This window comes from Salvelinus fontinalis, chromosome 2 (genome assembly GCF_029448725.1).
Source record: "Salvelinus fontinalis isolate EN_2023a chromosome 2, ASM2944872v1, whole genome shotgun sequence".
Lineage (NCBI taxonomy): Eukaryota > Metazoa > Chordata > Actinopteri > Salmoniformes > Salmonidae > Salvelinus > Salvelinus fontinalis.
In genome coordinates, this window is record NC_074666.1 from 59,691,231 (window position 1) to 59,716,029 (window position 24,799).

The window sequence follows — 24,799 nt, forward strand, 5'->3', positions numbered from 1 at the left end:
GCTGGCCTTAGCTTTCTTAACTGCCTGTGTGTATTTGTTCCTAACTTTCCTGAAAAGTTGCATATCACGGGGGCTATTCGATGCTAATGCAGAATGCCACAGGATGTTCTTGTGCTGGTCAAGGGCAGTCAGGTCTGGAGAGAACCAAGGGCTATATCTGTTCCTGGTTCTAAATTCTATAGCATATCACATTAATTATGACATATGTAATGTTCAATGACAGTTAAAATCAACAAGCAATGGGTTGAGATTAACTGTTGAGTGTGCAGAACAAGTGTGCATTAAGTGCACTAATCTTAATAGCTATTATGGAAGAGCAGAGAATGGGTGCTTCAATAATCTTCTACTGGACATTGAAGAAGAGGATCCAACCAGCTACAGCTGAGGGCATGAAAAAAAAGAAGACATACCAAGGTTGCTTTAAGCCTACTTTACCTCCCTCTATCCAACTAGCTTTAACTTGAGTGATCACATAAAAAATAAAACAATGATAATATATCTCATGTATCTCATGTTGTAAGGAGTGCATACTGGCGGCAGTGAAGTCAGGCGCAGCAGAGCAAAAACTGTGTTTCCAACGGCGCAGTTTAATAATAAAAACCACAGGAAAACATAACAATCAATAAATGGGTACAAAACCCGACACACACCAGACATAACGTGCACAAGCACTTAAAATAAACAATTCCGGACAAGGACATGGGGGGAACAGAGGGTTAAATACACAACATGTAATGAATGGAATTGGAACCAGGTGTGTGGAAAGACAAGACAAAACAAATGGAAAATGAAAGGTGGATCGGCGATGGCTAGAAGACCGGTGACGTCGACCGCTGAACGTTGCCCGAACAAGGAGAGGGACCGACTTCGGAGGAAGTCGTGACAGTACCCCCTCTTGACGTGCGGCTCCAGCTGTGCATCGACACCGGCCTCAAGTACGACCCGGAGGGCGAGGCGCAGGGCGATCCGGATGAAGACGGTGGAACTCCTGCAGCATTAAAGGGTCCAACCCAGCACCTTTCCTCCGGACTGTACCCCTCTTACTCCACGAGATACTGAAGGCCCCTCGCCCGACGCCTCGAATCCAGTATGGAGCGAACGGAGTACGCCGGGGCCCCCTCGATGTCCAGAGGGGGCGGAGGAACCTCCCGCACCTCAGACTCCTGGAGCAGGCCAGCCACCACCGGCCTGAGGAGAGACAGATGGAACGACCGGCTAATACGGTAATCAGGGGGAAGCTGTAACCTATAACAAACCTCGTTCACTCTCCTTAGGACCTTAAATGGCCCCACAAACTACGGACCCAGCTTCCGGCAGGTTAGGCGGAGGGGCAGGTTTTGGGTCGAGAGCCAAACCCGGTGCGGTGGCCGGTCTGCGTTCTCCTTTTGGCGCAGCACGGCCCGCTGAAGGTGAACATGGAAAGCTTCCAATGTCTCCTCCGCACGCCTAAACCAGTCGTCCACCGCAGGAGCCTCGGTCTGACTCTGATGCCAAGGCGCCAGAACCGGCTGGTACCCCAGTACGCACTGGAAGGGAGAGAGGTTAGTGGAGGAGTGGCGAAGCTAGTTCTGTGCCATCTTGGCCCAGGGCACGAACGCCGCCCACTCCCCTGGCCGGTCCTGGCAATAGGACCGCAGAAACCTGCCCACATCCTGGTTTACTCTCTCCACCTGCTCATTACTCTCGGGGTGAAACCCTGAAGTAAGGCTGATCGAGACCCCCAGATGTTCCATGAACGCCTTCCAGACCCTAGACGTGAGTTGGGGACCTTGATCAGACACTATATCCTCAGGCACCCCATAGTGCCGGAAGACGTGCGTAAACAAGACCTCCGTAGTCTGTAGGGCCGTAGGGAGACGACAGGACTTGGAAAACCGATCCACCACGACAAGGATCGTGGTGTTACCCTGTGAGGGGGAAGATCGGTTAGAAAATCCACCGACAGGTGCGACCAAGGCCGTTGTGGAACGGGTAAGGGGTGTAGCTTCCCTCTGGGCAGGTGCCTAGGATTCTTACACTGGGCGCACACCGAGCAGGAGGAAACATAAACCCTCATGTCCTTAGCCAAGGTAGGCCACCAGTACCTCCCGCTCAAACAGCGCACTGTCCGACCGATCCCAGGATGACCAGAGGAGGGTGACATGTGGGCCCAATAGATCAACCAGTCACGAACAGCAGACGGGACGTACAGATGCCCAGCAGGACACTGGACGGGAGCGGGCTCTGCACGTAACGCCTGCTCAATGTCCGCGTCCAGCTCCCACACTACCGGCGCCACCAGGCAGGAGGTGGGGAGTATGCGCGTATGCGCGTCCGCTCCTCTGTGTCATACAGCCGGGAAAATGTGTCTGCCTTCACGTTCTGGGAGCCTGGCCTGTAGGAAAGGGTAACACAAAATGGGTGAAAAACATGCCTGGCGAGGGTTCAATTTCCTCGCTGCCCGGATGTACTCCAGATTGCGGTGGTCAGTCCAGATGAGGAAAGAGTGTTTAGCCCCCTCAAGCCAATGTCTCCACGCCTTCAGAGCCTTGACGACAGCCAACAGCTCCCGGTCCCCCACATCATAGTTTCCCTCCGGCTGAGGCTCTATCCGCCTCAGCCGACCACTGGAAACACACCGGGCACCCCTTCAGCAGTGAGGTAATGGGAGCCGCTACCTGACCAAAACCCCGGATAAATCTCCGGTAGTAGTTGGCAAACCCTAAGAACCGCTGCACCTCCTTTACCGTGGTGGGAGTCGGCCAATTACGCACGGCTGAAATGCGGTCCCTCTCCATCTCCACCCCTGAGGTGGAAATGCGGTACCCTAGGAAGGAGACGGACTGCTGGAAGAACAAGCACTTCTCAGCCTTGACGTACAGGTCATGCTCCAACAGGCGACCAAGGACCCTGTTCACCAGGGACACATGCTCGGCGCATGTAGTGAGGTATATCAGAAAGCCGTCTTCCACTTGTCTCCCTCCCGGATACGCACCAGGTTGTAAGCGCTCCTGAGATCTAGTTTGGTGAAGAAGCGCGCCCCGCGCATTGACTCAATCGCTGTGGCTATGCGGTAGCGGGTAACATTACCTCACAGTGATCTGGTTCAGACCCCGATAGTCAATACACGGGTGCAGACCTCCTTCCTTCTTCTTCACAAAAAATAAACTTGAGGAGGCGGGTGAAGTGGAGGACCGAATGTACCCCTGACGCAGGGATTCGGAGACATATGTTTCCATAGCCTCCGTCTCCGCCTGTGAGAGGGGATACACGTTACTCCTGGGAAGTGCAGCGTCTACCAGGAGATTTATCGCGCAATCACCCCGTCGATGGGGTGGTAATTGAGTCTCCTTCTTTTTGGAGAAGGCGAGAGCCAATTCGGGATATTCAGGGGGAATGCGCATGGTGGAGACCTGGTCTGGACTTTCCACCATAGTAGCACCAACGGAAAACCCTAAACACCTCCCCGAGCACTCTCGCGACCACCCTGTGAGAGCCCTCTGTGGCCAAGAAACAGTGGGGTCATGACAAACTAACCAGGGTAGGCCTAGCACCACAGGAAACGCAGAAACGTCAATAAGGAAGAGACTAATTTTATCCTTGTGACCCCCCTGCGTCACCTTGCCCAGAGGAGTGGTGGCCTCCCTAATCAACCCTGACCCTAATGATCGACTATCTAAGTGTCACAATCGTCGTATGGAATGGACCAAGGTGCAGCGTGGTAAGTGTACATTTCTCTTTATTTGCAAATGTCGCCAACAACACTAATACAACAAAAATGACCGCGAAGCTCCGTAAGGCTATACATGCACAAACGACGACAACTACTCACAACTACCAAAAGGAAAAAAGGCTGCCTAAGTATGATTCACAATCAGAGACAACGATAGACAGCTGTCCCTGATTGAGAACCATACCCGGTCAAAACATAGAAACAAACAACCTAGAATGCACACCCCAAATCACACCCTGACCTAACTAAATAGAGAAATTAAACGGCTCTCTAAGGTCAGGGCGTGACACTAAGGCGTGAACGGGAAAGGGCACAGCCACGGGAACAATGGGGATCCCTAAACTATGGGCGAACGATCTATCTATAAAATTCCCAGCCGCGCCTGAATCGACGAGCGGAAATGCTGGGAATGCGGGGAAAACTCAGGAAAAGTGACATACACAAACATATGTGCAACAGAGGGCTCTGGGTGAGAATGGTGCCGGCTCACCTGGGTGACGCCAGAGTGCCCTGCCTGCTGCCTCGGTACCCAGAGGAACCAACCCGGCACCGACCGGCAGTGTGACCTCTGCGGCCACAGATGGTGCACGAGCTGGAAACCCCCTCCGGTCCCCCTGCGCACCGCCCCTCCCAGCTTCATGGGTATCGGAGAGGAGGAGTGAGGGGATGGAACCAACAGACCCAATCTGAACGTCCATGGGTAGCCAGCAGGTTATCCAGCCGGATGGACAGGTCCACCAGCTGGTTAAACGTGAGGGTGGTGTCTCTGCAGGCCAACTCCCGACAGGGCCCTGATTGGTCTTTAACACACACACAGGGCCTTTCAACCAGACTGCGCCTGTACAGATTCATTTTGTATCGCTCAGAAAGATGGCAGGAATATGAGCATTTGTGATTTCAGACTTTTTTGTTATGATACTTATTTTGATCGATCAGGGCCCTGTTGTTCCATCCCGCGCCGGCAGCCAGGGTCTGAAACTCCAGGGGGAACTCCTGGGCGCTCCTCGTCCCCTGCCTCAGATGGAAGAGGCGTTCACCCGCCGCTCTACCCTCGGGCGGGTGGTCAAAAACTGCCTGTAAGCGGTGGGTAAACTCCTCAAACTGGTCCACGCCGCATCTCCCTCTCTCCACACGGCGTTGTCCCACTCCAGGGCATTCCCGGGGAGGCACGAGACGAGGGCTGAGACCCTCTCACGGCCCGAAGGAGCCGGGTGGACGGTTGCCAGGTATAAGTCCAGCTGCAAGAGGAACTCCTGGCAGTTTGCAACCGTCCCATCATATTTCTGGGGAAGGGAGAAACAAATCCCACTGGGACCAGGAGAAGGAGGGGTGCGTTGTGGAGACCCCGGCTGTCACGACTTCTGCCGAAGTTGGTCCCTCTCCTTGTTCGGGCGACATTCGGCGGTCGACGTCACTGGCTTTCTAGTCACCACCGATCCATGTTTAATTTTCGTTTTGTTTTGTCTTATTCATACACACCTGGTTTCCATTCTAGTAATTAATGTTCCTTATTTAACCCTCTGGCTTCCCTCTCTGTTTTGTGCGTTATTGTTTGTCATGTGGGTTGGTTCTGTTGTGCTCTGGAATATTGTGTTTTTCCTTGTTGGAACATGACTTATATTTTGAGTAAATTCGGATTATTACTCATATCTGTGTTCTGCACCTGACTCTGCATTTTTCCATTAACCAACAACCTCACAGAATAACGCACCAGTTATGGAGTCAGCAGGTACAGCCAGCCCTCATCTCCCATTGGAGGATCGGGTTCAGCAGCACGCGACTATGTTACAGAGTCTCGGATCGCGTGCTGCAGACCATGGACCGATGGGAGAGAAGGGTTTTTTCGGTTAACTCATCAGTACCTCCCCAGCTCCCACAACAACCGACCCTGATGTCCACCCCTCCTTCATCAGGATCCAGTGGGATTTGGCTCTCGCTCCCGGGAGCGTATGACGGAACGACTGCCGGGTGCCAGGGGTTCCTACTCCAGCTGGAGCTCTACCTGGCAGCTGTTCAGCCGGCCCCCTCGGGACGCGAGAGAGTGAGCGCCATCATCTCTTGTCTGACTGGAAAAGCACTGGTATTGGCCAACGCCATCTGGGGAAGAGAAGGCCCGACGTTGGACAACTACGAAGATTTCATCCGCCGCTTCCGGGCGGTTTTCGATCATCCACCTGAAGGTAGAGCGGCAGGGGAACGCTTGTTCCATTTAAGACAGGGGATGAGGAGCGCTCAAGAGTTCGCTCTGGACTTTAGAACTCTGGCTGCCTGCGCGGGATGGAATGAGCGGGCCCTGATCGACCACTACAGGTGTAGTTTACGCGAGGACGTTCGTAGGGAGCTAGCCTGCAGGGACACCTCTTAACCTGGACCAGCTGGTGGACCTATCCATCCGGCTGAATAACCTGTTGGCCTCCCGCGGACGTCCGGATCGGGGTCCGTCAGTTCCATCCCCCAGCACCTCTGATCCAACCCCGATGGAGCTGGGAGGTGCTGCTATGAGGGGGGCCGGAGGGTGGACCATTCCCTGCACCACCTGTGGCCACAGAGAACACACTGCTTGTCGGTGCTGGGGTGGTTCCCCAGGGGGTCGAGGTGGCAGGCGGTGTACTGGTGGATCATCCCAGGTGAGTAGGCACACACCTCACCCAGAGCTACCTGTTGCACACATGTGGTTGTATATAGCATTTCCTGAGTTTTCCCCGCGTTCCCAGCATAAGGCGCTAAGAGATTCAGGCGCAGCTGGGAACTTTATTGACCGTACCTTTGCACTTAATTTAGGGATCCCTATTGTTCCTGTTGATGTTCCCTTCCCTGTACATGCCTTAGATAGTCGTCCTTTGGTGTCAGGGCTAATCTGGGAGGTCACAGCTCCACTCCACACTGTATGATAACGCAGGAGAGTCATGAGGAGAGAATTAGTCTCTTTCTGATCGACTCTCCTGCGTTTCCTGTTGTGTTGGGCCTTCCCTGGTTGGCCTCTCATGACCCCACTATTTCGTGCTAACAGAGGGCTCTCAAGGGATGGTCCCATCAGTGCTCAGGGAGGTGTGTAGGTGTTTCCTTAGGTGCCACTACGGTGGAGAGACAAAACCAGGTATCCACCATGCACATTCCCCCCGAATATGCCAATTTGGCACTCGCGACTCAATTACCACCCCATCGACAGGGTGATTGTGCGATAATTCTCCTGGTAGACGCTGCACTTCCCAGGAGTCACATGTATCCTCTGTCACAGGAGGAGACGGCGGCTATGGAAACATATGTCACCAAATCTCTGGGACAGGGATACATTCGGCCTTCCATTTCACCTGTCTCCTCGAGTTTCTTTTTTGTGAAGAAGAAGGATGGAGGTTGCGCCTGTGTATTGACTATCGAGGTTTGAATAAGATCACGGTAAAATACAGTTACCCACTACCTCTCATAGCCAGTATGACAGAGTCATTGCACGGGGCGCGCTTCTTCACAAAATTGGACCTCAGGAGCGCTTACATACATGAAGGGAACATTTTGACATTTGCTGTATGGTTAGTGAGAAACACCATATTGCAAATGTACGGTCCCGTACTAGACATCCTCCAACGGTTGTAAAATTCGCGGACGGTGCCGGGCCGTGCACGGGGGCCAGATCTTTCAAGAAGTTATCGAACGAAGTCTCTCGGACATTCGGTTTCCGTTTTGTAAAATTTTCTAATTTTGGTCATTTTTTCTGCTGTCCCGGTAATTCCCACCAGAGGGCGAATGAATCATATTGCAAATGTACAAAACATCACCAATCACGACATGGCCTTTTCTCCTAAACGGAAAAGATTTCGAAGACGAAACTAGGTTTGGCATAATGGTCAGTTGGCCCCGATCAAGATGGCGTCGAGGCCTCAACGCTTTTTGAGTTATGGTCATTTTTTGGGGATTAAAGGTCAAAAACGAAAATAGAGCGCTAATTTCACCGCTTTCACCGCTTTACGTCAAAGTACATAAACCTACGGTGTCAGGAAAAAAAAACAGCCATTTATCTATCATCATTTAAGAGAAATCGTACATTGTACAATTGGTGATGTTCACAAAAATGATCCAGTTGCAGCGTGTTCAGACCAACATTTTTTAAGTGGGTTTCAAAGCTCTGTGAGAATTCTGTGATTTTCTGAAATAACACACTCATTTAACCCTCTGTAAATAAGTCAGTTCTTAACATAAAGACTTAAAACTCAATATTCCATAAGAACCTACCCCAAGGAGGATATGTGTTCACTTTCAGCTTCCTGTGTAAACCGGAAGTACCTTAAAATGGTGTCATAGGGGCTGTTTCGAAGGGTTAAAAAGGTCAGATCTTTTCAAAACTTCATATATGTGATTAGGCAACCCTCATGAACTGTAAATCAGTAATTTCTCCCAACAGATGTCAAAGAAAAGCTCTCTCTCTCTCTCTCACACACACACACACACACACACACACACACACACACACACACACACACACACACACACACACACACACACACACACACACACACACACACACACACACACACACACACACACACACACACACACACACAGTAATGACAAAGTGCGGTGCTTAAAGACACACAGAGCCTCCAATAGCGTTACCATAATCTCTAGGCTGTGCCGAGTTCAACGAGACGCCCCGCTTGACCATAGCTCGCTCTGAGTGCAGCAACCGTGAAAAAAAGCAAGCACAAAATGAAGCCTGGCCCTAAATTTCAGGGGATTTTGGGGGACATGGGCCAAACCGTTAGGTTTAGAAGGACAATTCAACCACAGGAATGTTCCTAAGGTCCTCCCGATCTGTGCAAGCCTAACCTTGACCGTGTGGCATTAACATATTAACAGTTAATAGAAGGTGTTTACCTAAAACAGTTTGCATTGACTTCTCTCCCCATTGGAATATATTGCCTGCTCCCCTAAATTCAACCTGAAGCCTATGTGGGTTATGAATGTCTTATGAACCTGTCTTCGATGACAATCCATCAGGCTACTATGAGGTCAACCTGTGTTGATTCTAAGCTTCCTGGAGCATCCGGAAGTGATTAAAATCACCCTAAAAGTGTTTTCCCATACCCAACCAGCAGTTTGTGATATATAGTGCATTCAACCCTGTGTAAATCAGTCAGTTCTTAACATATAGACATAAAACTCAGGATTCTGTGAAGGCATACCCCAATCAGGATATGTGCTTACTTATAGCTTCCTGTGCCAACCGGAAGTGCCTTAAAATGGTGTCATAGATGCTGTTTCGAAGGGTTAAAAAGGTCAGAACTTTTCAAAACTTAATTCACACACACACACACACACACACACACACACACACACACACACACACACACACACACACACACACACACACACACACACACACACACACACACACACACACACACACACACACACACACACACACACACACACACACACACACAGCAAGGATGGAGTGAAAAAGTATGGTGCTTAAAGACACACAGTGCCTGCAATGGCATTACCATTATCTCTAGGCCGTGCCGAGTTCAACGAGATGCCCCGCTTGACCGTAGCTCGCTCGGTCTGAGCGCAGCGACAGTGACAAAAGAAGGCCCCAAATGAAGCCTGGACCTATATTTAAATTGCTTTTGGGCTCAACATTTCAACTGCTTTTGGGAGACAGAGAGAGAACCGTTAAGGTTAGAAGCACAATTTGACCTCAGGAACATTCCTAAGGTCCTCCCAATCTGTGCAAACCTTGACCGTGTGGTATTAACCCGTAACAGTTAAAAGAAGGTGTTTACATAAAACAGTTTGCATTGACTTCTCTCCCCATTGGAATATATTGCCTGCTCCCCTAAATTCAACCTGAAGCCTATGTGGGTTATGAATGTCTTATGAACCTGTCTTCGATGACAATCCATCAGGCCACCATGAGGTCAACCTGTGTTGATTCTAAGCTTCCTGGAGCATCCGGAAGTGATTAAAATCACCCTAAAAGTGTTTTTCCATACCCAACCAGCAGTGTGTGATATATAGTGCATTCAACCCTATGCAAATCAGTCAGTTCTTAACGTATAGACTTAAAACTCAGGATTCTGTGAAAGCATACCCCAATCAGGATATGTGTTTACTTACCGCCATGGACAACGCGGTCCATGGCGGTGCCAGGATGGTGGAGCATTGCTGCATTCTCTCGGATGCGCTCCTCCACCCCTGTACCTGGGGTAACTGCTCCTGCTGACTCCATAAGTTTGAGTGTGTCCTGGCGGCAGAGAAGTCAGGTGCAGGAGAGCAAAAACTGTGTTTCCAACGGCGCAGTTAAAAATAAAAACGACAGGAAACATAACAATCAATAAATGGGTACAAAACCCGACGCACACCAGACATAACGTGCACAAGCACTTACAATAAACAATTCCGGACAAGAACATGGGGGGAATAGAGGGTTAAATACACAACATGTAATGAATGGAATTGGAAATAAAAGACTGAATGGTGTGGAAAGAAAAGACAAAACAAATGGAAAATGAAAGTTGGATCGCAAATGGCTAGAAGACCGGTGACGTCGACCGCCGAATGTCGCCCGAACAAGGAGAGGGACCGACTTCGGAGGAAGTTGTGACAATCCTACAGTGCATGTCAGAGCAAAAACCAAGCCTTGAGGTTGAAGGAATTGTCCGTAGAACTCTGAGATAGGATTGTGTCGAGGCACAGATCTGGGGGAAGGGTACCAAAACATTTCTGCAGCATTTGTACACTGCTCAAAAAAATAAAGGGAACACTTAAACAACACAATGTAACTCCAAGTCAATCACACTTCTGTGAAATCAAACTATCCACTTAGGAAGCAACACTGATTGACAATAAATTTCACATGCTGTTGTGCAAATGGAATTGACAAAAGGTGGAAATTATAGGCAATTAGCCAGACACCCCCAATAAAGGAGTGATTCTGCAGGTGGTGACCACAGACCACTTTTCAGTTCCTATGCTTCCTGGCTGATGTTTTGGTCACTTTTGAATGCTGGCGGTGCTCTCACTCTAGTGGTAGCATGAGATGGAGTCTACAACCCACACAAGTGGCTCAGGTAAGTGCAGCTCATCCAGGATGGCACATCAATGCGAGCTGTGGCAAGAAGGTTTGCTGTGTCTGTCAGCGTAGTGTCCAGAGCATGGAGGCGCTACCAGGAGACAGGCCAGTACATCAGGAGACATGGAGGAGGCCGTAGGAGGGCAACAACCCAGCAGCAGGACCGCTACCTCCGCCTTTGAGCAGGAGGAGCACTGCCAGAGCCCTGCAAAATGACCTCCAGCAGGCCACAAAGGCCATGTTTCTGGTTTTGAGGTTTGGGCATCTGGTGTCCGCAGTTCAACTGTCTAATCCCCTGCAAGGAGAGAAAGGCATCAATAATTTTACAATTGTCACGACTCCGACCGAAGGTGACTCCCCTTCCCGTTCAGGTGGCGCTCGGCGGGCGTCGTTGCCGGCCTACTAGCTGCCACTGACTCTTTTCCCTCCCCCTCCTTATGTGTTTATTTGTTACACCTGTGTTGAGGTGATTATAATTAGTTGGGCTTTATTAGTCAGCCAGCCCGTACGTTTCTTTGTGCGGGATTGATCAGTTGTACATTGGATTCGGGAGTAGACGAACGTATTGTTTGTTTCGTTCATAGAGTGTATTTGGACTGGGTTTTTGTCCCCCGTGTATGGGACATTTGTTTGTTACACCCAGTGTTTTCGTGGGGACATTGTTTACCGTGTGTGCATTAAAAGCACTATGTTGAACTCTCTGTTGTTCCTGCGCCTGACTTCACAACCCCCGACACCCAGAGCGTTACATCAATACTGTATTAATTTCATTGACTATATATTCCTGTTTGATATGCATTCATAGAATTGTTATCCTTTAGCACATGCCAGTATTTGTTTTGTATCTAATGCATTTAGCGTACATTAGGATGAAGTAGCCAAGGCCTTCTACTCTAGTTAATTGCATCATATCACCTTTCAATATTAGTCATCAAATAATATAAACCATGTTATTTTGAACATCAGTGTCATTTAATAATATGCACGGGTATGATAGTTGTATGGATTAATTACAATGCAAGCCTACTCATTAGAAAAAAACATTAGCAGACCTAATGCAATTTTAGCTTCACACTGAAACATCACTATTCTGGGTATTAATCATTCTTCAACAGTCAGTAACTTATTTATTACTACTACTTACTAACTTATTTCAAAAAATCATAGCCTGTATGATATCATGCATGTAAGCTTACCTGTCATGTCCACAACGATGGAGCAGCAGACCAAGCAATAGACAAATTGGAGAACTATTCTGGTCGGTGTCAACTTCATTCATTAACAGGTACTGAGGATATCGATTCTGTTACTTGTTAACTTGTTATTCGTATCAGATATTTCAATTTTTAGATAGTTGTTCACTGGATTGCTAGCACTAGTTTATCATGCTGTGTATCACAAGTGTTTCAAGCCTAAATTAAGCTTAATGAAGCTACTGATACCTCTCACCGTCACCTAATGTCTAAAAAGGCTCTGCATGGTCAATTTCACGTCTGAAATGGCCGTACAGCATTTACTGCGACACAGTCTCTGCAGACTTCAGGGCTTTCATACTTCTTGCGTTTAGCGGGGCAGAGCAGAGTTATTGTGAAAAAAGTTGTCAAGGAAGTGAGTTTGTGTTTATACAGGACGTACAGGCTCCACCTACCGTCAACCAATAATTTTAATGCGGAGCCATACAAATCTTGCATTGTTACAAATCTTGAGAGGGGCATGGCGATGCGATACCGAGCTTGATTTGTCCTCTGAAAATCAAGGCCCCCTGCAATTGCGTCACACCCTCCATACAAAGCCTCCAACCACATTTTTGAATCAAGCATAAATTGACTTTTACTAGCGCCATAAGATACCATCATGAATTAACATGGATTGTCAATGGAGACACATTTGTTTCGAAGGCGTCAAACTGCCAACGCGTTCACGTTCATGTCACGTGTCAGTTTATAATTTAAGATTTCACCATGAACATCTTCCTGATGTCTATGTGTACATGATGCTTTTCTATATTTTTATTTGGCAGAGTAATCAATTTAATTTGTCTATTTAGCTAGAATATACCTATCACCTCTAAAAAAGTAGCTGCTTGTAGTTGCTAAAAAAAAGTAGTTGCTAACTTGCTAGTTATTTTCAGCCAGCCACCATTACGGTGAAGATATAGGACTATTTCTAGGGCCTTCCGAGTGGCACAGCGGTCACCACAGACCCAGATTCAATCCCATTCTGTGTAATTTTTTATAGATTATCCCACAGAAAATATGGTTGTTTTAAATGCTCTGGAATTGAGAATAGGCCTATTAGTGGTTAGCTCTCAAACTCTAGGTGGCATTCTGCTAGATAGTGTAGATAATTTGCACAGGTGGTTGTCTCTTGTCTTCCGTAAACAAGCACTGTAACATGGAGATATGTCCGTGTCGGAGCACTAACCCTATCAAGGAGAGAGGTTAGCGCCGCACGGCCAGTGTGCTTGCTAATTCAAGAGGGAAATAGTTCGTTCTGGATCCAAACAAAGACCGTTCTGGACAATGGACCCCTTTACAACATTCTGATGGAAGATCAACAAAGATAAGGTATTTCATATATCATATATGCTATTTCATATATCTGTCGAGCTGTGCTATCGCTACCGATTACTTGGAATCAATGCTGTTGTGTGTTAGCCATTGCAGTAAGCTAATATAACGATATATTGTGTTTTCGCTGTAAAACACTTAAAAAAATCGGAAATATTGTCTGTATTCACAAGATCTTTGTCTTTCATTTTGCTATACACCATATATTTTTCTGAAATGTTTTATGATGAGTAATTAGGTAGTTGACGTTGGTGCCTGTATTTACTCTGCCTACTCCCGTGCTATTTCTGACTGTAGCTATGATGGTAGCATCAATGTAAAACTGATTTATAGCTCAAATATGCACATTTTTCGAACAAAATATAGATTTATTGTGTATTTATTGTGCTTCATCAATCTACACACAATACCCCATAATGACAAATAAAAAACAGTTTTTTTATATTAAATATTATTTAAATAAGTATTCAGACCCTTTACTCAGTACTTTGTTGAAGGACCTTTCGCAGCAATTACAGCCTTGAGTTTTCTTGGGTATGATGCTACAAGCTTGGCACACCTGTATTTGGGGAATTTCTCCCGTTCTTCACTGCAGATCCTCTCAAGCTCTGTCAGGTTTGCTTTGTCATTATGGGGTATTGTGTGTAGATTGATGAAGCTAAAAAACATTTAATCCATTTTAGAATAACGCTGTAATGTTACAAAATGTGGAAAAAGTCAAGGGGACTGAATACTTTCAGAATGCAGTGTTTCTATGGGTGTGGCACACTTCCGGTGAAATGACCTGACGAAGATCCTTGCTGGATCTAAACGTTCTTAGTTTATTAATAAAAGTATGTGGTGTGTGCAGGCTCTTTCTTTCATACCAACTTTTTCGGCCCTAGCACCCCAATAAATGATTTGTGTTTGATCACACTTGAATATGTGCAGGAGCTCCACAATACTTTTGAGATAATATTCTATATGAGGAACAAGAGATCAGCCCGATAGGCTACTCAGCCCCGGTCAGCTCTGGTGAGCTCCTGCCCAAGTCGAGCACTCGGCTATGTAATTGGGAATTGATACATTAAAAACTTCTCTAGGATAGGTGGGATGGTAGCGTCCCACTTGGCCAAAATCCAGAAAAAATGTAGAGCGCCAAATTCCAATATATTACTATAAAAATCCATCTTTCCTGAAATCACACATGAAAGACACCAAATTAAAGCTACACATGTTGTGAATCCAGCCAACATGTCTGATTTCAAAAAGGATTTACAGGGTAAGCACACCAAACAATTATGTTAGCTTAGTACATAGCCACAGAGAAACACAGCCATTTTCTCAGCAAAAGATAGTAGTAACAAAAAACAGAAATAGAGATAAAATGAATCACTAACCTTTGAACATCTTCATCAGATGGCACTCATATGACATCATGTTACACAATACATGTATGTTTTGTTCGATAATGTGCATATTTATATCCACAAATCTCGGTTTACATTGGCACCATGTTCAGAAATGCCTGCAAAATATCCGGAGTAATTACAGAGAGCCACGTCAAACAACAAAAATACTCATCATAAACTTTGATGAAAGATACATGTTTTACATATAATTAAAGATACACTTGTTCTTAATGCAACCGCTGTGTCAGATTATTTATTTTTTATTACGTAAAAAGCACACCATGCAATAATCCGAGATGGCGCTCAGATTTAACAACATTTCTCCGCCATGTTGGAGTCAACAGAAATACGAAATTACATCATAAATATTCCCTTACCTTTGATTATCTTCATCAGAATGCAGTGCCAGGAATCCTAGTTCCACAATAAATCGTTGTTTTGTTCGATAATGTCAATTACTTATGTCCAATTAGCTAATGTTGCTAGCATGTGTAGTACACGTGTCCAAACGCTCGCGCAGATGCAGGCAAACGTCTGACGAAAACTTCAAAAGTTATATTCCAGGTCGAATAAACTGGTCAAATTTAGTAGAGAATCAATCTTCAGGATGTTATTATCATTTACAGTGGGGCAAAAAAGTATTTACTCAACCACCAATTATGCAAGTTCTCCCACTTAAAAATATGAGAGAGGCCTGTAATTTTCATCATAGGTACACTTCAACTATGACAGACAAAATTAGAAAAAAAATCCAGAAAATCACATTGTAGGATTTTTAATGAATTTATTAGCAAATTATGTTGGAAAACAAGTATTTCGTCAATAACAAAAGTTTATCTCAATACTTTGTTATATACCCTTTGTTGGCAATTACAGAGGCCAAACGTTTTCTGTAAGTCTTCACAAGGTTTTCACACACTGTTGCTGGTATTTTGGCCCATTCCTCCATGCAGATCTCCTCTAGAGCAGTGATGTTTTGGGGCTGTTGCTGGGCAACACGGACTTTCAACTCCCTCCAAAGATTTTCTATGGGGTTGAGATCTGGAGACTGGCTAGGTCACTCCAGGACCTTGAAATGCTTCTTACGAAGACACTCCTTCGTTGCCCGGGCGGTGTGTTTGGGATCATTGTCATGCTGAAAGACCCAGCCACGTTTCATCTTCAATGCCCTTGCTGATGGAAGGAGGTTTTCACTCAAAATCTCACGATACATGGCCCCATTCATTCGGTCCTTTACACGGGTCAGTCGTCCTGGTCCCTTTGCAGAAAAACAGCCCAAAAGCATGGTGTTTCCACCCCCATGCTTCACAGTAGGTATGGTGTTCTTTGGATGCAACTCAGCATTCTTTGTCCTCCAAACACGACGAGTTGAGTTCTTACCAAAAAGTTATATTTTGGTTTCATCTGGCCATATGACATTCTCCCAATCTTCTTCTGGATCATACAAATGCTCTGTAGCAAACTTCAGACGGGCCTGGACATGTACTGGCTTAAGCAGGGGGACACGTCTGGCACTGCAGGATTTGAGTCCCTGGCGGCGTAGTGTGTTACTGATGGTAGGCTTTGTTACTTTGGTCCCAGCTCTCTGCAGGTCATTCACTAGGTCCCCCCGTGTGGTTCTGGGATTTTTGCTCACCGTTCTTGTGATCATTTTGACCCCACGGGGTGAGATCTTGCGTGGAGCCCCAAATCGAGGGAGATTATCAGTGGTCTTGTATGTCTTCCAATTCCTAATAATTGCTCCCACAGTTGATTTCTTCAAACCAAGCTGCTTACCTATTGCAGATTCAGTGTTCCCAGCCTGGTGCAGGTCTACAATTTTGTTTCTGGTGTCCTTTGACAGCTTTTTGGTCTTGGCCATAGTGGAGTTTGGAGTGTGACTGTTTGAGGTTGTGGACAGGTGTCTTTTATACTGATAACAAGTTCAAACAGGTGCCATTAATACAGGTAACGAGTGGAGGACAGAGGAGCTTCTTAAAGAAGAAGTTACAGGTCTATGAGAGCCAGAAATCTTGCTTGTTTGTAGGTGACCAAAAACTTATTTTCCACCATAATTTGCAAATAAATTAATTCAAAATCCTACAATGTGATTTTCTGGAATTATTTTTCTCATTTTGTCTGTCATAGTTGAAGTGTACTTATGATGAAAATTACAGGCCTCTTTCATCTTTTTAAGTGGGAGAACTTGCACAATTGGTGGCTGACTAAATACTTTTTTGCCCCACTGTATATCCAATAACGTTCCAACCGAAGCATTCTTTCATGTCTGTATAAGTAATGGAACGCAAGGTGACAACATGAGGAAAGCGCGTGAACAAGAACTGGCAATCTGCCAGACCACTGACTCATTCCCCTCCCATCCGGTCCCACAACACAGCATTAACTTCATTCCACGTTCTACTGACTGTTGACATCTAGTGGAAGGCGTATGAAGTGCAAACAGATCCATATATTACAGGGAATTGAATATGCGATGACTTTAACAACGAACACTCTCAGAATTTTCACTTCCTGTTTGGATTTTTTCTCAAGTTTTTGCCTGCCATATGAGTTCTGTTATACTCACAGACATCATTCAAACAGTTTTAGAAACTTCAGAGTGTTTTCCATCCAATAGTAATAATAATATGCATATATTAGCATCTGGGACAGAGTATGAGGCAGTTCACTATGGGCATGCAATTCATCCAAAAGGGAAAATGCTGCCCCCTATATCAAAGAAGTTAACAAAGGAGAGTAGCTGAAAAAAAGATTCACACAATGAAACAATAAATGTGCACAAATATTGTCAGGAGAAAGACAGAACTTATACGCCCCTATAGGCATATGAGTCTTCGCCAAACACCCATCCCCTCCTTCTTGTCTGTATTTTTTTATTATACTCAGTAGCCTACACATATTCTTTACAAGGGATAGGTCTACTCTCAAAAACATGGTGAGGTACTAACCAGTAGTCATTTATGGAAAACCAACTCAAATTAGAAAATAATGTAATTTTAGCAATTTTCTCGCAGGACCCATGCAGAGCATATCCAAACCAATTATAATTTTTACCGATGCCTGTTTATTCATAAAAAGCAGAAGATAGAAAATGTAATTAATCACAATAGTGATAGCCTTTCCACATTAACAGTAAAAAATTCGGACCATATTCATAGCACCAAATTAAGCCTAATTGGAAATGTATGACTCAGGAGGAAGTCAAAGGATCCTAGATGTCAGGCTATTGTTTGTCAAATACAGAATAAATATAGGCCTTCATGTGTATCTAATATGTAGGCGATAGTGGGCTAAAACAAGGATAAATATAGCCGAAATGTTCAGGCTTTGTCATGATCTGTGATCAAAATAGGCTGAGAAGTTTTCGGTTCTGTTTAGGCTATAGGTTATGAATAAGAATGCAACTGAACTGAAATTATTTGCCTGATTCATTGCGATTCCCCATCCTGAAAATCTAATAATAATCAACTTTATCCGTTCAGCTGTTTGGTCTATGAATAGATCTACCGCTTCGATCTTTTTGGCATTTTCTATAGGCATAGCCTAACACTAATTAGCTCTTGATCATGACTCTTTGTTACATTACACATATGAGTCATTGGACAAAGTCGTCTTCTTTACAAGGGAGTTTTGTTGAGAGCCCCGACGCTCAATCTGAACATTAACAATTGTCGCTTGCGTGTCGGTTGTGGATGCATAAGGATCTTAACTTTCATATTAGCAAGAAATTATAATGAAAAAAAAGGTTAACCTAGATCTGGTGGTACAGAATCAATAAAAAATATATAGATATATTCCATTGAGGTCCATCGTTGTCCCACAGTGCTAACAAGTCGTTACTCTTCTGATATCCAGCCAATCTACACTGATCGGTCTCATTCAATTTAATTAAGAAGTTAAAATTGCCTAACATATCTTTCCAGGTGGATCTGTTAGATAATATTCAAAGTAGTATAGTGAAGGAAAATACATGTTCCGAACTGATACATTATTGCATGGTGCTAGAATGAACGCAATCAATTGATTATTGAGTGTTATCGATGGACACAGCTTTGTAGAATCAAAACATACACAGCCTTCCTCTGCTCAGTACAACCACAAAGTCAGAACATCTTTCCCAGTTTGACAACAGATGCCGCTTCGGTGGGAGAAATCAAAATAATCATTAAGTCTACAAATGTTGAATCCTCTAAAAATAGAGCCACGTGGCAAGTTGTTGCAAGAACATAAAATAAAAAAGAGTAAATTAAATACATTTTCTCTCTATTTGCTTACCCCCCTAAAAAATACAAAAATGTTTAAGAAACATCATATTGTGTTGGATTTATTCTTAACTTTTTTGGTCAAATTAAATTAACAAATAATTGAAATGACTAGCATTCATTTTTATTAAGTACAGAGCATTCGGAAAGTATTTAGACCCCTTGACTTTTTCAACATTTTGTTATGGTACAGCCTTATTCTTAAATGGATTAAATTGTTTTCCCCCCCTCATCAATCTAAACACAATACCCTATAATTTTATTTATTTATTTTTATTTTACCGTTATTTTATCAGGTAAGTTGACTGAGAACACGTTCTCATTTGCAGCAACGACCTGGGGAATAGTTACAGGGGAGAGGAGGGGGATGAATGAGCCAATTGTAAACTGGGGATTATTAGGTGACCATGATGGTTTGAGGGCCAGATTGGGAATTTAGCCAGGACACCGGGGTTAACACCCCTACTCTTACGATAAGTGCCATGGGATCTTTTATTGACCTCAGAGAGTCAGGACATCCGTTTAACGTCCCATCCGAAAGACGGCACCCTACACAGGGCAGTGTCCCCAATCACTGCCCTGGGGCATTGGGATATTTTTTAGACCAGAGGAAAGAGTGCCTCCTACTGGCCCTCCAACACCACTTCCAGCAGCATCTGGTCTCCCATCCAGGGACTGACCAGGACCAACCCTGCTTAGCTTCAGAAGCAAGCCAGCAGTGGTATGCAGGGTGGTATGCTGCTGGCTAATGACAAAGCAAAAACAGGTTTAGACATTTTTGCACATTTATAAAAATAAAAAACTGAAATATCACCTTTACATAAGTATTCAGACTAAGTACTTTGTTGAAGCACCTTTGGCAGAGATTACAGCCTCGAGTCTTCTTGGGTATGACGCTACAAGCTTGGCACAACTGTATTTGGGGTGTTTCTCCCATTTTTCTCCACAGATCCTCTCAAATTCTGCCAGGTTGGTTGGGGCGTGTCGCTGCACAGCTATTTTCAGGTCTCTCCACAGATGCTCGATCGGGTTCAAGTCCAGGCTCACCAACTGAAGTTGTTGGGAAATGACCGACAACACAGCTCTTAGCTCCCTCTGTAGATGCCTACTGAACAACTTTTATTTGTATTATTTTATATATTTTTCATGAATTTTTATCTTATTAACACTTTGTTCTACCTAGCTATTTGTGTAGGTAGCTATCAAGTAAACACAATGATATAGAACAATTAGACTGGGGCGTAGACGGCAGACGTAAAGGTAACGTAAAGGTAATGGCGGACTGAACGAAGTTATGTAGAGCACCTCAAGATAAAACATAATATTCGAAATATCTGCTAAATTAGACTAAAATATTAGCACTAAATAATCTGGTGGGTGATAACCTTCAATCTGGATAATAACACAAAACAAATCCTAAGACTAGAGACATTTATCGACAAATATTACGAAAACAAGCAACACCCAAACATGACGGAGAGTAAGACAAGGGAACCGATTCAAAAACGAAAACGTGACTCTTCAACAGACACTGATGATTTAATATTCTCACCACCGGGAATGGTAAAGGTCGAAACCGATCTGTTAAAATCAATAAATGACAAACTGGGTATACTTGAATTAGTTAGTAAGGATATAAAAGAGTTGAAGGCAAGCCTAGAGATGAGTGATGAAAAAGCTGCGACATTGGAGAAGGAAACACACAAGCTAAAAGGGACAGTCAATAAGATTGAAACCGAAATGAATGAAATTAAAAAGGAGAACACCGTTCTGAAGGAAGCCTTACTGGACATACAAACTAGATCCATGAGAGAGAATTTGGTACTTACAAATATCCAAGAGAAAGAAGGAGAAGTTCCTGAATCTGTAGTTAGAGAGTTCCTTCTTACAGCGCATCAGATTCCACGCGAAGTTATCGACAAGATCCAACTTGAACGTGTACACCGCTTCGGACAGAGAGGGCAGAGGTACGAACGCCCAATCGTTTCCAAATTTGCTTCATTTAAAGATAAAATAATGGTTAAAAGCCTGGGTAAAAGACTTGCTGGGACCAAAATTGGCATGAATGATCAGTTTCCGAAGGAAATTCCAGAACGGCGCAAAGTTCTGTATCCAATTTTCAAAGAAAATAGATTAAAAGCGAAACGAGTAGCTCTCGTCGTTGATAAACTATATATTGATAACCAGTTGTTCAGAGACACAAAGACTACTCCATGGTTATTTTAAAAATTACAAAGTTCTCATAGATGAGGAAAATAAACACAATTCAAGCCCGGTTATTGATTGTAACAATACAATAAAAAATATAGCTTTTCTATAAATCTTCACATATAACTAATTGAACACAAGCACTATTTCTACATAGTGAAGATAAAAACTAAGTAAACAGAAGGCACAGTATGTGTGGATGGTGTGGTGTGTGTTTATTTTATTTGTTATGTTTGGAAAGTTGAGTGAGTGAGTAATGAAATGGTTGCATATCCCAGAGCCAATGTATTGCTGTGAGCCGGGTATGAGAGGGCTTTCAATGTTGTTCAGATGATGGATATACTTTTATAATGAATTATACGTCTTATTTATTTATTGTCCTATCATGGGGAACTACATTTTTAAAATAAATTATATCTAATAATTTATTATCCTATTTTAATGGTACGGTCCATGGCCCTATACCCTAGACACCCACATGAATGGCCCAGATACTAAGGAGAAGTCCCTAACTGTTATGTGCATGCTGTAAGCGGTCTGTATGCAGCCAAAAGGAGGTCAGAGACCAAGAGCAGCACTGCCCCCTCAAGATTCTGAGCCTGCTTGGCAGGGTTGGTCCTGCAAAGCCAAAGCCCCCTAAAGGGAGAGCATAATAAACAAGGAAATTCTCAAAGCTGCTAATGAGAACCTTGACGACCTTGTACCTAGCCGGTGGGGATTCCGGTGGGGTGCCCCCACCCAGGCAGTTGCAGTGCTGGCAACACTAGCTGCAGTAACCCATGGGGAGGGGGTCACACTCGGACATTCAGAGAGGGGGTATATTATTGTGGCCCTGGTGGCACGAAATCAAAGTCGGACTGCATGGAGATGCTTGGGAACATGGTCAAAACGGATGACCGTATTGTGGGTGTTTCAGGAAGAAGGTGTACATTTGACCTCCATCATCTAGGATGTGACAATGGTAAATAAATCTCTACATTTATGCTCCTTTTTTGTGCGGTCTTGCAGGCCTTCTCCTGCAGCTGCAACTGCAAGTACATTTGTAAATCATGACCTATCTTGATTTGGGCTCTGGGATGGTGCAATTGTTGAGAGGGTGAGCTTATGGTTGTGTGGGGGTAAGGGCTGAATGTGTGTGGGTGTATGTGTGTATCCCACAACTGTTGCGAAGGAAGAAATAAAAGATGTTAGGGACTATAGAGGATGATCCACAGCAATATGTAATAAAAATCGAGGTGAGGGCGATGGAAATGCATTTGGCAATGGATCTGCTTCGGTTCGGTGGATGGCGCTGTGTGCTCTTTTCGAAGGATGGATCCCAGTCGGTCCGGGGCTGTGGGATGCGGGGGGTCGGGGGTGGTCTGCCGGGCATTGGGATGACAACCCAACTCGAGATGGGGGCTTTTGGCGGGTGGAATAGTGGGGACCAATTGGAGATTTGCTTAGTGGAGATGCAAATGTCATGGTACAACTATATAGACACTCAATCATTATGTTACTTTTTAATAGGACGTTTACAAACATATACACTGCTCAAAAAAATAAAGGGAACACTTAAACAACACAATGTAACTCCAAGTCAATCACACTTCTGTGAAATCAAACTGTCCACTTAGGAAGCAACACTGATTGACAATAAATTTCACATGCTGTTGTGCAAATGGAATAGACAAAAGGTGGAAATTATAGGCAATTAGTAAGACACCCCCCAAATAGGAATGGTTCTGCAGGTGGTGACCACACACCACTTCTCAGTTCCTATGCTTCCTGGCAGATTTTTTGGTCACTTTTGAATGCTGGCGGTGCTTTCACTCTAGTGGTAGCATGAGACGGAGTCTACAACCCACACAAGTGGCTCAGGTAGTGCAGCTCATCCAGGATGGCACATCAATGCGAGCTGTGGCAAAAAGGTTTGCTGTGTCTGTCAGCGTAGTGTCCAGAGCATGGAGGCGCTACCAGGAGACAGGCCAGTACATCAGGAGACGTGGAGGAGGCCGTAGGAGGGCAACAACCCAGCAGCAGGACCCCTACCTCCGCCTTTGTGCAAGGAAGTGCACTGTCAGAGCCCTGCAAAATGACCTCCAGCAGGCCACAAATGTGCATGTGTCAGCATATGGTCTCACAAGGGGTCTGAGGATCTCATCTCGGTACCTAATGGCAGTCAGGCTACCTCTGGCGAGCACATGGAGGGCTGTGCGGCCCCACAAAGAAATGCCACCCCACACCATGACTGACCCACCGCCAAACTGGTTATGCTGGAGGATGTTGCAGGCAGCAGAACGTTCTCCACAGCGTCTCCAGACTCTGTCACGTCTGTCACATGTGCTCATGTGCTCAGTGTGAACCTGCTTTCATCTGTGAAGAGCACAGGGCGCCAGTGGCGAATTTGCCAATCTTGGTGTTCTCTGGCAAATGCCAAACGTCCTGCACGGTGTTGGGCTGTATGCACAACCCCTACCTGTGGACGTCGGGCCCTCATACCACCCTCATGGAGTCTGTTTCTGACCGTTTGAGCAGACACATGCACATTTGTGGCCTGCTGGAGGTCATTTTGCATGGCTCTGGCCAGTGCACCTCCTTGCACAAAGGCGGAGGTAGCGGTCCTGCTGCTGGGTTGTTGCCCTCCTACGGCCTCCTCCACGTCTCCTGATGTACTGGCCTGTCTCCTGGTAGCGCCTCCATGCTCTGGACACTACGCTGACAGACACAGCAAACCTTTTTGCCACAGCTCGCATTGATGTGCCATCCTGGATGAGCTGCACTACCGGAGCCACTTGTGTGGGTTGTAGACTCCGTCTCATGCTACCACTAGAGTGAAAGCACCGCCAGCATTCAAAAGTGACCAAAAAATCTGCCAGGAAGCATAGGAACTGAGAAGTGGTGTGTGGTCACCACCTGCAGAACCATTCCTATTTGGGGGGTGTCTTACTAATTGCCTATAATTTCCACCTTTTGTCTATTCCATTTGCACAACAGCATGTGAAATTTATTGTCAATCAGTGTTGCTTCCTAAGTGGACAGTTTGATTTCACAGAAGTGTGATTGACTTGGAGTTACATTGTGTTGTTTAAGTGTTCCCTTTATTTTTTTGAGCAGTGTATTTTGATAAAAATAATTGAAAGGTGTGTCTCATTATGGTAAGTGGTGAAATAAGTATAGCCAGTTACAATTGTAATGGCTTAGCAGATAATAAGAAAGACGATCAGTATTTACCTCGCTAAAAGAGAAGGATTATAATATCTATTGTTTACAGGAAACCCATTCGACAGTTTTAGATGAAGTTTTGTGGAAAAAGAACTGGGGGGGCGAAATATATTTCTCCCATGGGCAAAGAAATTCAAAAGGGGTGATGGTTTTTATTAACAATAATTTTGATCCAAATGTGTAACTTGTCCAAACAGATCCTCAAGGTAGATGGATTATTTTAAATATGTTATTGGACAATAAACATATGGCTTATTAACCTATACGGTCCGAATAATCATGATCCAAGCTTCTTTGACAATATATATAAGAATGTATCAACTCTACAAGCAACACTAGACTCTATTATTATAGTGGGAGATTTTAATACGGTCTTAAATACC